Raw genomic sequence first — 12,436 nt, forward strand, 5'->3', positions numbered from 1 at the left:
CCGCCAACCTGCTTTATTTCATGAACTTAAGATCAGTTGTGTTCAAATGAACTTATTTACAAAACACAAGCAGACCCAGAGACATAGAAAACAAACTAATGGTCACCAAATTGGAAAGTTGGGGGAGGGATAAATTAGCAGTTTGGGATTAGCAGGTACAAATGATTATATGTATTTAAAATAGAGAAACAACAAGGTCCTACTGTAGAGCACAGGGAATTATATTCAATAACTTATAATAATCTATAATGAAACATAATATATACATAGCTATAACTGAATCCCTATGCTGTGTACGAGAATCTTACACAACATTGTATATCAAGAATACTTAAAAAAAAAAAAGACTTAGAAGCCATGTCAACTAAGAGAAAAAGGATGAGGTGTGTCGATCTTTATTCGACTCTCCTCAAAGGCAAATGTGTGTGTTTGCTTATAAATCAATTTGATACAGCATTTTTGTTCATCATCAAGTAAACAGTCCTCACGCAGGGTGGCCAAATTTAGTGGGCAGAAAAAAAAAAGGAGAGAAAAAAACCTGCATGGTACTGTGTGATATTTGAGACATGCTTACAGTTAAAAAAAAAAATATATATATATATATATATACATATGTTTATTTGAGGTTCAGGGAAGTGGAAATCAAAACAACAATGAGATATTCTCTCACCCCTGTCAGAATGGCCATCACTAACAAGACTCAATATAGCAAGTGATGGCGCAGATGTGGAGAAAAGAGACCATTTAAGCACTTTTGGAGGGAATGTAAATTGGTGCAGCTACTATGGAAAACTCTATAGAGGTTCCTCAATCAATTAAAAATGGAACTACTGTATGATCCAGCAATTCCAGTTCTGAGTATTTATCTGAAGAAAACAAAACACTAATTTGAAAAGGGATCTGCACCCCTGTGTTCACTGCTGTATTATTTACAACAGTCAAAACATGGAAACGACCTAAGTGTCCATACACAGGTGACTGGAGAAAGTAGCTGTGGTCTATATATGTAATGGAATACTACTCAGACATAAAAAGGAATGAAATCTTACATTTGCAGCATCATGGATGGGCCTGGAGAGCATTATGTTGAGTGAAGTAAGTAAGACAGAGAAAGACAAATCGAGTATGATGCCCATTATATGTGAAATCTAAAAATTGTATTAAATTTTTAAATACAACCAAAAAAGCTCCTAGATATACAGAATAGATTGCTCGTTGCCAAGGGCCAGGGGTGGGAGATGGGAGAAACACTCGAACTGCTTGTTTGTTTAAATAAACTGAATTTTAAAGGGAATGAAATCAAGGAAAGAAAGATAGACAAAATGGAAAAAGGAATGAAGGGCATGATCAGTTTCTGCCCCCAAACATAGAAGCAATAAACATTTTGAAAGGAGCTCAAACATGCTGTGACTGAGTGCTTCTACTAGGAGGCATAAATCTGAAAAAACAGAAATGTATGCACATGTTACCAGGACACAAGGAGAAGCGTGTTCATGGCTACATTATTCAAAATTCCCCCCAAATGCAAAGATCCATGTCGTTTACTAGTCAAAAGGGAAAAAAAAACATGTTTTGTGTGTGTACTTTATAGAATTGTGAATTGATAAATTATAATAATATGAGAAATCTTACAAACCAAATGTTGAAAAATAAGTTAAAAGAGACTGTTCCCACTGTGGTTCTGTTTGTATGATGGAAAAAAAAGTAAATGAAACTTACTTGGCATCCTGTGTTTTATTCGGCAGCCTGATTGTCAGGAAGTAGACTGTGTCTTTGATTTACTTGGATTCGTAGGTGGAGAGCCAGGTGGTCAGACGAGCATAGTAAAATCATGGTGGAATTTAAGTGATGTGTATACAGATTTTCCCCCACTGCTTTCACAAATGTCCTTGGATTAATGTTTGCATGTTCATAGAAAGACGTAGAAAATGCCCCTCTGGGTCATTGTTTCAGCCTGTCCCTCTCAGGTGACTCATTTTCTCGGGTTATGACAGATGGCTGGGGAGTGAGGAATGGTCAGGACTCCAGCTGATCGTCCCTGTGCCTCAGGGACCACGAGGCTGTCGCAGCAGCAGCTCTTAATGCACACTGTTCCAGGTAGTTGTCCAGGAAGCCAGTGCAGGTGCCTTGGGGTCTCAGAAAATCCTTGCTGGGACAGAAATCTCGTGGTTTAAAAATTGGAAGAACAAGAGAAAGAAAGAAAAAGAGAGAAATAAGAAAAAAATCTCAATTTGCATCCTTTGGACTTAGTGTTATTAATAGTAATTATAATGTTTGTTTTTATATATTATAAATTTCTATTGATACTGTTAGATATTGAGTCCAGCGTAAGCGAAATGCAAATATAATATTTTAAAAATTTAGTAAGACCCTGATAATCTATAATTTGAATCATTTTTCTCTAAAAAAATACTCCTTTTTTTAGCTCTCCACTGAAAAAACTAGAAAGCAATACCAATGCAGAAGTAATGAGCATTTCCAGAATAAGAATTTCTTATTAAAAGTTCCAGTTCTCAACTGAGAAATGTCTGAATCCAAGATTCGGTAGGAGAGGTTCAAAGATAAACTGATGACATCTTGTCTTGGCTGAAAGCAAAGAAGCTGTCAGAGACAACTGAAGTCACTCAAATGACACAGAGACCAGCTGGCAGAGGCTCTCACTGGCCAGAGAGAGGACAGTGCAAACAAAAGAACAGCCCCTACATAAAAAAATTGGAAACATATAAAAATGCACAAGTTCATTGATAATAATAAAAATACATGTATATATGTGTGGAGGTTGCTAAGGCCCTATCTCAGTATTGTGAAAACAAACAAACAAAAAAAGGACACTATGAACTCATCTACAAAGCAGAAACAGACTCCCAGACATAGTGAATAATCTTACAGTTACCAGGGAAAGGGGGCGGGAGGGGATAAATTTGGGAGTTTGAAATTTACAAATCTCAGCCACTATATATGAATATAGATTTTAAAAAAGAGAAATTTTCTTTTGTATAGCACAGGGAACTATGTTCAATATCTTGCAATGAACTTTAATGGAAAAAATATGAAAATGAATATATGTATGTATATGCATGACTGGGACATTGTGCTGCACATCAGAGACTGACACATTGTAATTGACTGTACCTCAATTTAAAAAAAAAAAGAATCAAACACTGACCTTGCCATTTCTGTATGAACTGTATCTCAGGATAACACAGAGCTTGTGAATGAAAGCTCTTCTTTATGGAAATATTACAACCAATAAATGCAGGAGAAATATTGCAATTAGCAAATTACCATTGTGCAGCCCCAATGATGTAGTGGATTTAGACAACCCTCCCGACTGCTCTGCAGCTCCCTCTCTTGCACTGGCTCTTTCTCTGCCTTCTGACTCTCCATCTCCCCATGGTTTTCTCCATCACTCTTTATATCCCTCTGTCTGTCCATCTCTATGTCCACACATCTTCTCTCTTTCCTATGACCACCCACCTCTCTATATCTCTCTGTCTTTCTTTCCAGCTCCGTCTCCTTCCCTTTCTCTAGTTCTCTTTGCCTCTCCTCTGTCTTACTATCTCTCTCCTTATCTCTATTTCTGTCTCTTTATATCTCTCTACCCACCTATCTCTACAGACTGGTTTTCTTTTCTAATTCTTCCATTATATTTCTCTTTTCTAGATATTTTCTTCTTTTTTTTCCTATGGGCATAAAAACTACTTTAAATTCTCTATTATTCCAACATCAGTGATATTTCAGGATTGGCATCTGTTTAATTGCTTTTCCACGTTGGGGTGTTGAGATTTTCCCTGTTCTCCATACGTAACCTCAAGCAGCCTCATGTGCTTCCGCTGGCCCACCATCGTCATGAGAACAAGTCCCAGCTGGTCAGATGGAGGATGAAATACCGCCTGGAACACAGCTGATTCCTTCCAGCCTGGGCTACCCTGACCGCATCACGTGTTGGTCAGCAGATGGCTTGGCTGGGGCCTGGCTGGTCAACAGCTAAATCTGGCCCAGATCAGCCGAACATCCTAGCTGACTCATGGGCTTATGAGTATTAGAATTTGCTCATGACCTCCAAATAGATGTCTGTCTCTCTGTTTCATTTTGTGACCATTTTACATGCGAAACAGAGGCTAGAGAGATTAAGTAACTTACCTGAGATTGCCTGGCTAAGAAAGAGCACACTAAAAATTTGAACCATGTAAGCCAGTCTCCAGATCCTGTGCCGTAATTACATGCTTGGCTGTTTGTGATTCAGCGTTAATTTCTACCTCATTGGGATGTTGCATTTGACGCATAACGTGATGCTGTTTTACGTCCTGCTAGCGTTTAATTTGGTGCTTCCTGCTTAAAAAGTACAGTATTTTAGTGCCACTTAGTTACTTTCACTAACTTCTTGCACCCCCTCCTGACCATTTTGAACTAACTTTTGAGTTCGGAGGTGAGGAAACAAATTCTCTTTTGCCTTTGAATATCCAGTTGTCACAGAAATGTTTGTTGAAAAGACTACACTTTTCTCATTGAATTGACTCGGCACGTTTGTGAAAAACAGTTGACCATAAATAGAAGGGTTTGTTTCTGGACTCTTAGTTCTCCTGCAGTGAGCTGTGTGCAAGGAGGACACATTTAAAGACTCACTCCAGCCTAAATGGAAAGGCCCTTATCACGGACTTTAAGTTTAAAAGCCCTTTTATGCTGGGAACAATTAAACCATACTGAGGATAACCAGCAGACTAACACTAGGAAATTGGGCTGGATGCTAATACAAGGCTAATACCTCATTTCCCTTAGAGACAGCAATACGAGGCAGACTGGATCAGAGGACTGAAGATACTGAGTCGTTCCTAATGGAACTGAATGGATTTGCAGTACCAGTTTATGGCCTTGGCTTCCACCAGGATGGATAGAAAGATGTATCTTAGGATTCCCTTGGACTCAGGGTCACTTGGGTGCCAACAAAGATGTGGCCCCAGCAAATTCACCATTGGTAGGAACCCGATGGGTCAGGAGATCTAAATTTCATTGGTATGACCATTTGGCAGCCATTTTTGTGCCTTCAGAAGAATTGGAGGATATAATCGGCCAGATTGAAACCTTAAGAAAATTCACTCGACAGGCTATACGTGATAGTAATCAGGTTATTAGCCTATTGAATTCTGAGGCCTCTGTTCTGAGAAAAGTGACGTTACAACATCAAATGGGCCTCCGCATCCTTACAGCATCTCAGGAGGCACCTGCTCCATAATTCAGACTGAATGCTGCTTTTTTTCCCACACCAGGTAAATCCTCTAAGATAATGCATTTAACGACTCACATGAAAAATCAGATTTCTTCCTTAAGTGATCCACTCCCCAGACTTGGTGACCCCTTAAAAAACTGGCTTGGTGCTAGAAGCTCTTGGCTTAAATATTTGGTTAACCCTATTATTGCTACTAGGTACACTGCTTGTGTTTTGCCTATTTCATGATTGTTGCCTTATCAAATGTGTGACTGAAACTCTGATAAAAATAATGATGACTAGGAAAGAATTGAGCTAATTGAAAGAATTGAGCGAATGTATAGTTCTCTATGCGATCCAATGATTGTAATAGTGTAATTCTAGGTACGGGAAGAAGCAACAAGAGGGAGTCTTATCCTGGACCATAAGTGACTGGTAAGATAGGTGAGCTGGAGACTTTTGGCTACTGTTAATAGTGTCTATTCCAGTCATGGGACACTGACTGGCCTATCAGTGAAGTCCTGGCCTGGCCTAGGAATGAGCACTTCTAGCATCACTGGACAAAATGATCATGACATGCCTCCCATACCTTGGTGCAATTTAGCACCATGAGGGGGCGCTGCCAGCTAAAGGACGTCATTTGCCTTCTTGCTGTGCAAGGATTGAGTCATTAGCAATCGAGTTCCCTGACCAGTTACACCCTGAAAAGAATTCAGGGTGGAGATCAGGAATGAGGCTATGTTTAATTTTTTGTGTGTCTTTTTCTCCCTTTTATTCAAACTGGATAACTTCCATTGTTTTACCTTCAAGTTTAAAGGTCATGTCTTCTGCCTACTTGAATATTCTCTTAACATCCTCTAGTAAAAATTTACTGTACTTTAGATTTCAGATTTTATTTTTTAAAATTCTGTTTATTTTATATTTCTGTCTCCTTGAAAATCTCCATTTGTTGATTTATTATTGTCATACTTTTCTTTATTGTTCAACAAATTTTTGAATAAATTTTTCTCTAATCTTTTGACCATATTTATGATAGTTAACTTTGAGGTCTTTGTTAAATATCTGGACACAGTCAGAAACAGCTTATACTGAATTGTGATTTTTGTTTAATTTTTTTCCTAAGAATAGTCACACTTCTATGAATCTTTGATTGTCTTATAATATTAAAATATTAAAAAATATTTTGTTCAAAATGTATTGTAGGAATTCTGGGTTCTGAATTTTCTCCAAAAGTTTGCTATTATTGCTGCTTGTTTGCTTGGGAAGTTGCAGGGGAAAATCTGTGAAATTATGTCCTGTATGGTGTGTGACTGCTGATGTCTCTTCTCAGTTTTTTTCTTTTAATTCTTTTATTTGTAAGTCTAGCTTCCTAGGGTCATCCCTGTGTCTCCATAGCTTAGTGGTAACCAGTGGAGGTATACAGATTGTGCTCAACAGGCTTGATTGAGGCTTTCAAACTATGCAAAAGGCATACGTGTATGTATGGGCAGCACATTCAAATTTCAGGGTATTTGGAGTTTTCTTCAGCCTGTGCTTTTTTGCTGAGTCTTTCATATTTCCTCTGCACTTGCTCAGAGTTGGTCAGGCTAGCTCAGGGTCTTTGGGGTCTCAGGTGAGTAAGCCTGTTTGTTGCAGCCATGACCGCAAACTCAAAGCAGGGGAGCCTCTGGCCCTTCCTGCTCACACACCACAGAGTTTGTCAGTTCACCATTTCCCCACATCCTCCCCACCCCTCACTAAGGGAGCTCCTTCAACTGCATATAGTTTTTCTACAAGTCCTCAAGACCTGCCCTACCCTGGAAAAACCTTCATGCCCATCGAGCTGGGTGCTGGAAGTTGGGGGAGGAATGGGAGCAGCTCCAGGCAAGAGCGCCCGCCATGTTATTGCCTGAATTCTGCAGTTGATCAAACACCAACACTTCTCAGACTGATATAAGCCTCTGGTCATTTCCTCAGTGCTGAGCTGGCTAGGGTTGTTCTTCCTGCCCAGTTTTATAGGAGACGATTTGTTTTTTTAAGGAGAAGATGTGTTGACCGCCTCACTTGACCATCTCCTGAAGGCCTTGCTTGCGTTCACTTTTAAGTTACATAAAGCACACACATTATTATGTTTTAATTACAAGTTTGGTTTTATTTAGGACTCCCAGAGAATTCTAAGCTATGTCAGCCAGTTGTGTCATAAATGCTGTTAGCCTGACGGTTGGAAAATGAGCCCGGAAACAGGAAGACTTGGTATGACCATCTTCCTCAGACTCCTTCCCTCGTGAGATGGCAGTTAAACCACCTCAGTGTCTCTATGATTTACACAGCAGTTTAATAGGCTGGAAAATGAAGCCTTCCAACCACTATACCTTTGTTTGTTTTACCACAAACTCAACCTGAACTATATGGCATTTATGAGGTTGAGATGTGGGACGCAATTTTAAGATTCTTAACTATGCATTCTCCTGTACCAGATTTGTTCTTGGCTATAATCCAGACAGACATTTTCTTGAGAAAAAAAAAATGTCCTTTTTGCAGTGTGTTATCTGACAGCAGATAAGCACCAGTGGGGCTGGCAGCTTCTGTAGGTGAGTAGGTTATATCCTGACCTGCTCCCTCGCTGTCCTCACCACTCCTTTCTTTAGTTCCCTTCCCTGGTGATGAGAAGAATGCACACTTGTTACACAAACGTGCAAAGAACAAAAAGAAAAAATCACAGTCCTTCAAACTACGCAGCAACATCAGTGTTGGCCGTTTAGTTTGTTTCCTTCCACTGTTGTGTTTGTCATTGACATAATTGTGACCACAATGCAGTTTATAATTGATACTCTGTTTTAAAAACATTGTAAAGTCAGTTTAAGGTTATTGTAGAAATTTTGGAATATTCAGAAATGTATGTGTCAGTTGGTCATTTTCTTCTAGTGCTTCTGATTTGGGTACACACACACACACATATATGTATATATCTAGTTTTTTATTTTTATCAAATATGATCTTCCAGTATATACAGTTTATTTCATTATATATTTGCTTTTACTTGATAGCATATGCATTTTCAGTATTGTTATAAACTAATCAATTTTACCTGGATGTAAGCTATTTCATGAAAATATAATTATTTAATTTTTCTTCTATTCTCAGGTAGATTTATTTCTGATTTTTAGAGTGACAATATTCATAATGGAAAACAAATATTATTCCCCAGGGATATCCCCTAAGGAAATAAGTACAGAGTGGAATGACTGGGTCAAATTCAAGGATAAGGTAAGGCACACGTTGACCCAGACGTCAACCCAGAACGGTTGCAGCAGAGGTCGATGGCCACACCTACGGAGGCGACCATCAGCTTCGCCCTCATTGCTCTCTCACTCACAATACAGCCATTTTTCAAAATATGTGGATTTCGTCATTTGTACCAAATCTCAAAGATATTTACAATCCAAAATATATACAGTTTGTCTTCAAAGAGGCAGGGGAGGAGTAGCTATGGGTAGCAGTGCCTGGTCTACACCAGCATCTTGAAGGACGGCAATGAAATGCACTCTGACAGATGCGTGCAAATGACAGGACCTATTTTAAAGGTTTCCCTCCTACAAGAAATAAAGTAAAACTTTATTTTACAGTTACAATTTTGAAGATTGAACATTTATTTCTTATTTAACATTTTATGCATATACAATGTCATTAAAAAAAATCTTTGTTGCTTTAACAAAATACTGTATTTTTCCTCCTTCCCCTTCCCCACCATCTAGGACCTGAAGAGGAAGTTGAAGAAAAGCAGGACAGAGAAAAACCACTTTTAGGACAACGAGAACTACTTTTGTTTAAGTAAGTCTTTGAAAATGAAACTGTAATAACAAAATAGGTAAATATGGAGCATTTATTTGAGTAGATTCAAAGTAAAATTTGAAAAAAATGAATGAGTATATAGCCAGATTTGTCCTGTTTACATGAATTTATCACACATTTTACAGTATAAAATTTCATAGCATTTTCTGTAAAGGTCCAATTTGTGAAGGATGAAAATAACTCAGAGTCTCAAATTTTGAAATAAGGATGACCCAGTTCATTTCTGTTGCCTGAGCCAGACTGTCTCGGGGTCAGACTCTGTGTAGTGACGACCCTGACTCGTGAGTGCTGGGGGGCGGCAGTCCTGGGAGGCTGCCACTGTTATTGTCTGGCTCGCCCTCGAGGGCTGTGACACTGGATGGGGAGTAGCTGGGCCAAGGCTACGGGGCTGGCGAGGGGCAGAGCCGGGATGCAGCCCAGCCCCACCTGGTACCAGGAGGGCTCTGGAGTGTCTCAGAGCTTCTGAGATGAAGGACGTGGTCCAGTCGCAGCCGGACGGCTGGATGTGCCTCCAGGGGGACCCGTTGTTAAATCCCTTTGAATCTCCAGAGGAAGCATTTCACCCTCAGAAGCACAAGCAAATAAACAGGAAATTGTAATAGTAGGGTTACTTGAGAGCACAAGTATCTAACCCCAGAAGGGAAAGGAGAGTAGACTTTAAAAGTTCATATTATAAGAAAAAATCATTTGTAACTATGTACAGTGATGAATGTTAACTAGACTTATTGTGACCATTTCATAATATATACAAATATTAAATCATTATATTGTATAACTGAAATTAACATAATGCCACATGTCAATTACACCTCAATGGAAAATAATAATGAAATAAAATGTAAAAATAGGGAAAGCAGTGCACTGAATCAGAGCAGGGAGGCGGCTGGCATGGGGCAGACTGGCCAGCGGAGGCAGCCAGGGTCCGGGGGCTGGAGGTCCTGTGCTGCATCCATGGCACCCAGCACGCGTCAGCCCCGTCCTCCCACAGCAGTGTTCAGCTTAAGACAAAAATCTGGGCATGTGAACAGTAGATCCTTTTCTAAATTACTTTAAAATAAATTCTTCTGCGGCCTCACACATGGTCCTTTAAGTGTCTAAAACACGGCCCATGTTCAGTGCATAGACTGTTACAAAAACAAAGGGAAAAATGCTACTTTAGAAAAGGGCTGGACATGGATTCTTCCTATTGAAAGTTGAAATAGTGACATCCACAGCTGACGTTATTGGACAGCTAATAAAGAACTTATTGTAACACCTCACAGACATTGTACCATATCCACGTACATTTGCTGATCTGCCTGTGGCTCTTGAGGTAATGTCATGGTCCATCCTGCCTTCAGTGAGACCGAGTCTGATCCTTTAATGAATACTTGCAGAAAGTCTTGTGCTGTGGTCTCAGTCAAAGACGTCTTGTATATTGGAATAACACTTCTTTAGTATGCAAAATATCTTTTTATTTTGATTTGCATTATGGCAATTTTTGTTTCATGTCTCACATGTCTTTTGTATTTCTTTTTTAACATCCTCCATTTCCCCTGTGTTTGTAACACATGCACAAGTGCTCTTGGTACAACATTTAAAAGGAACGAAATCGAAAAATGTGACAATGAATATACATATGTTCATGTATAACAGAACAATTGTGCTCTACACTGGAATTTGACACAACATTGTAAAATGATTATAAATAAATAAAAAAAGTAAAAAAAAATCAAAAGGGTTAGAATGCTTCATTTTATTTTTCTTCTTTCCTTATGTATTAGGTCTAAGGTATTAGAATTTGAAAAGGGGATGCAAGAGAGATTGTGAATACCTATAAAATTCACCGGACATTTTGTATTACTTATCATGAAATAGTATCCTTCTCTTAGAAATATGGTCTAAAAAAGCCTGAATACTCTTCTTTAAAATCACCCTATGAAATGTTTGTCATCATTTCCCTTTGTGTTGCATTACTTTGAATAAAAATGAACTGAATTATACTGTGACCTATTATTTTCAGGCATGAATAGTCACCTTAATGCTTCACAGGAAGGCAGCGTGCCTATTAATTTTCTTTCACTTTCCATGTGTCATTCCAAAAAAATTCAACTGTGTGTATTGGTACTGGTGCTGGTCTGGGTGGAAACTGGCCATTTGTGCTGATCAAACCACCTCCAGCCGCACTTGTTCTGAGACTGGCCCAGATGACAGAAGTGCAGCTGGGAGGCTCCCTGGAGGCTGGGCTCTAACCAGGAAGAGCTTCTGACAGGGAGGAAGGGGGGAGGAAAAGCCCCAGGGTCTGACCTTGGGACTAAAAGCCCAAGAATGCAGCAGTGTCATGGCAGTGGGACCGTCCTGTCTCAGGAGTGGGCTCGCATCTGCACCAAGCCCGGAGATGGCGCCTCAGCCCGACGTCAGTGTGTGACTTTAACCTGAGGACGAGCTCCCAGCCACCATGCTGGGCTGAACCCGTGGGACCGGCCAGTCCTCATAGGAAGCCCAGGCCCCCCCAGATGTTGACTCTCAGAGCAGAGGAATGAAGTGTATGATTGAATGTGCCCTCAAGTCAGACAGTGAGAACCTGAATTGTTGGTCTCAGCAAGAGAGCTTTGTTCCTCTGGGACAGGACAGACTGAGCCCGTGGGCCTGGATCTCTCTCTGTCCCCTGCTGGGTGGGGTGAAGGGACATTTGTTCTTCACAGTGACGTTGCAGAGCAGCCCTCTGCTGATTCACCATCACACTGTGATCCGACTTACTGTCCTCTCTGAAGCCTTGCTCAGGCTGACTCTGAGGCCATTTTGTCCCTTTAGGGGGACTCATGTGACTCAGTACAGGACGTTTAGTTGCACAGGTGAGCCCAGGGCCTCCGTATCTCTGATCTTGTGAGGGACAAAGCACAGCACTGTTGTCACTCCTGCAGTCTGGCTGTGCTGCTGGGTTCAGGGGAGCGGGTCCTGTGTCACCCCATCTCCACTGAGAAGCTGAAACCAAGAAGTAGCAACCCCAGGGACCGCGTCTCCCAGGAGAGCTCAGGTCGCTGGTGGAACGTCAGGGGCCGTCCTGGTGCTGCAGGAAGCCCTGTCTGCTCTTTGCTTCAGAACAGGTCCTGAGCGTGGACGGAAGGTGCTGCATCCGAACGTCCCGGGCACGAGGCTCCCACCTCACATAGGAGCCAACTGGAGGGACAGATAGTGGGAACCCCGCCCCGCGGCCTGAGAGTGTGTTTCATAGCAATTCCGTGTGTGTGCAGGGAAATTTCCTTCCCATTAGCTGTGGCCCTTTGAAAGTGAGCCGAGTTGGTTGTGGTTTAACTGTTGTTATTTTCTTAAGACACCCCAGCCACCCCGTGCACAGCCCTAAATAGTGGGGGCCAGTTTGACTTCGATCATTTTCCACAAATCAACCGCATTTAACAG

The sequence above is a fragment of the Vicugna pacos genome, chromosome 7 (assembly GCF_048564905.1).
Source record: "Vicugna pacos chromosome 7, VicPac4, whole genome shotgun sequence".
NCBI classification, from domain to species: domain Eukaryota; kingdom Metazoa; phylum Chordata; class Mammalia; order Artiodactyla; family Camelidae; genus Vicugna; species Vicugna pacos.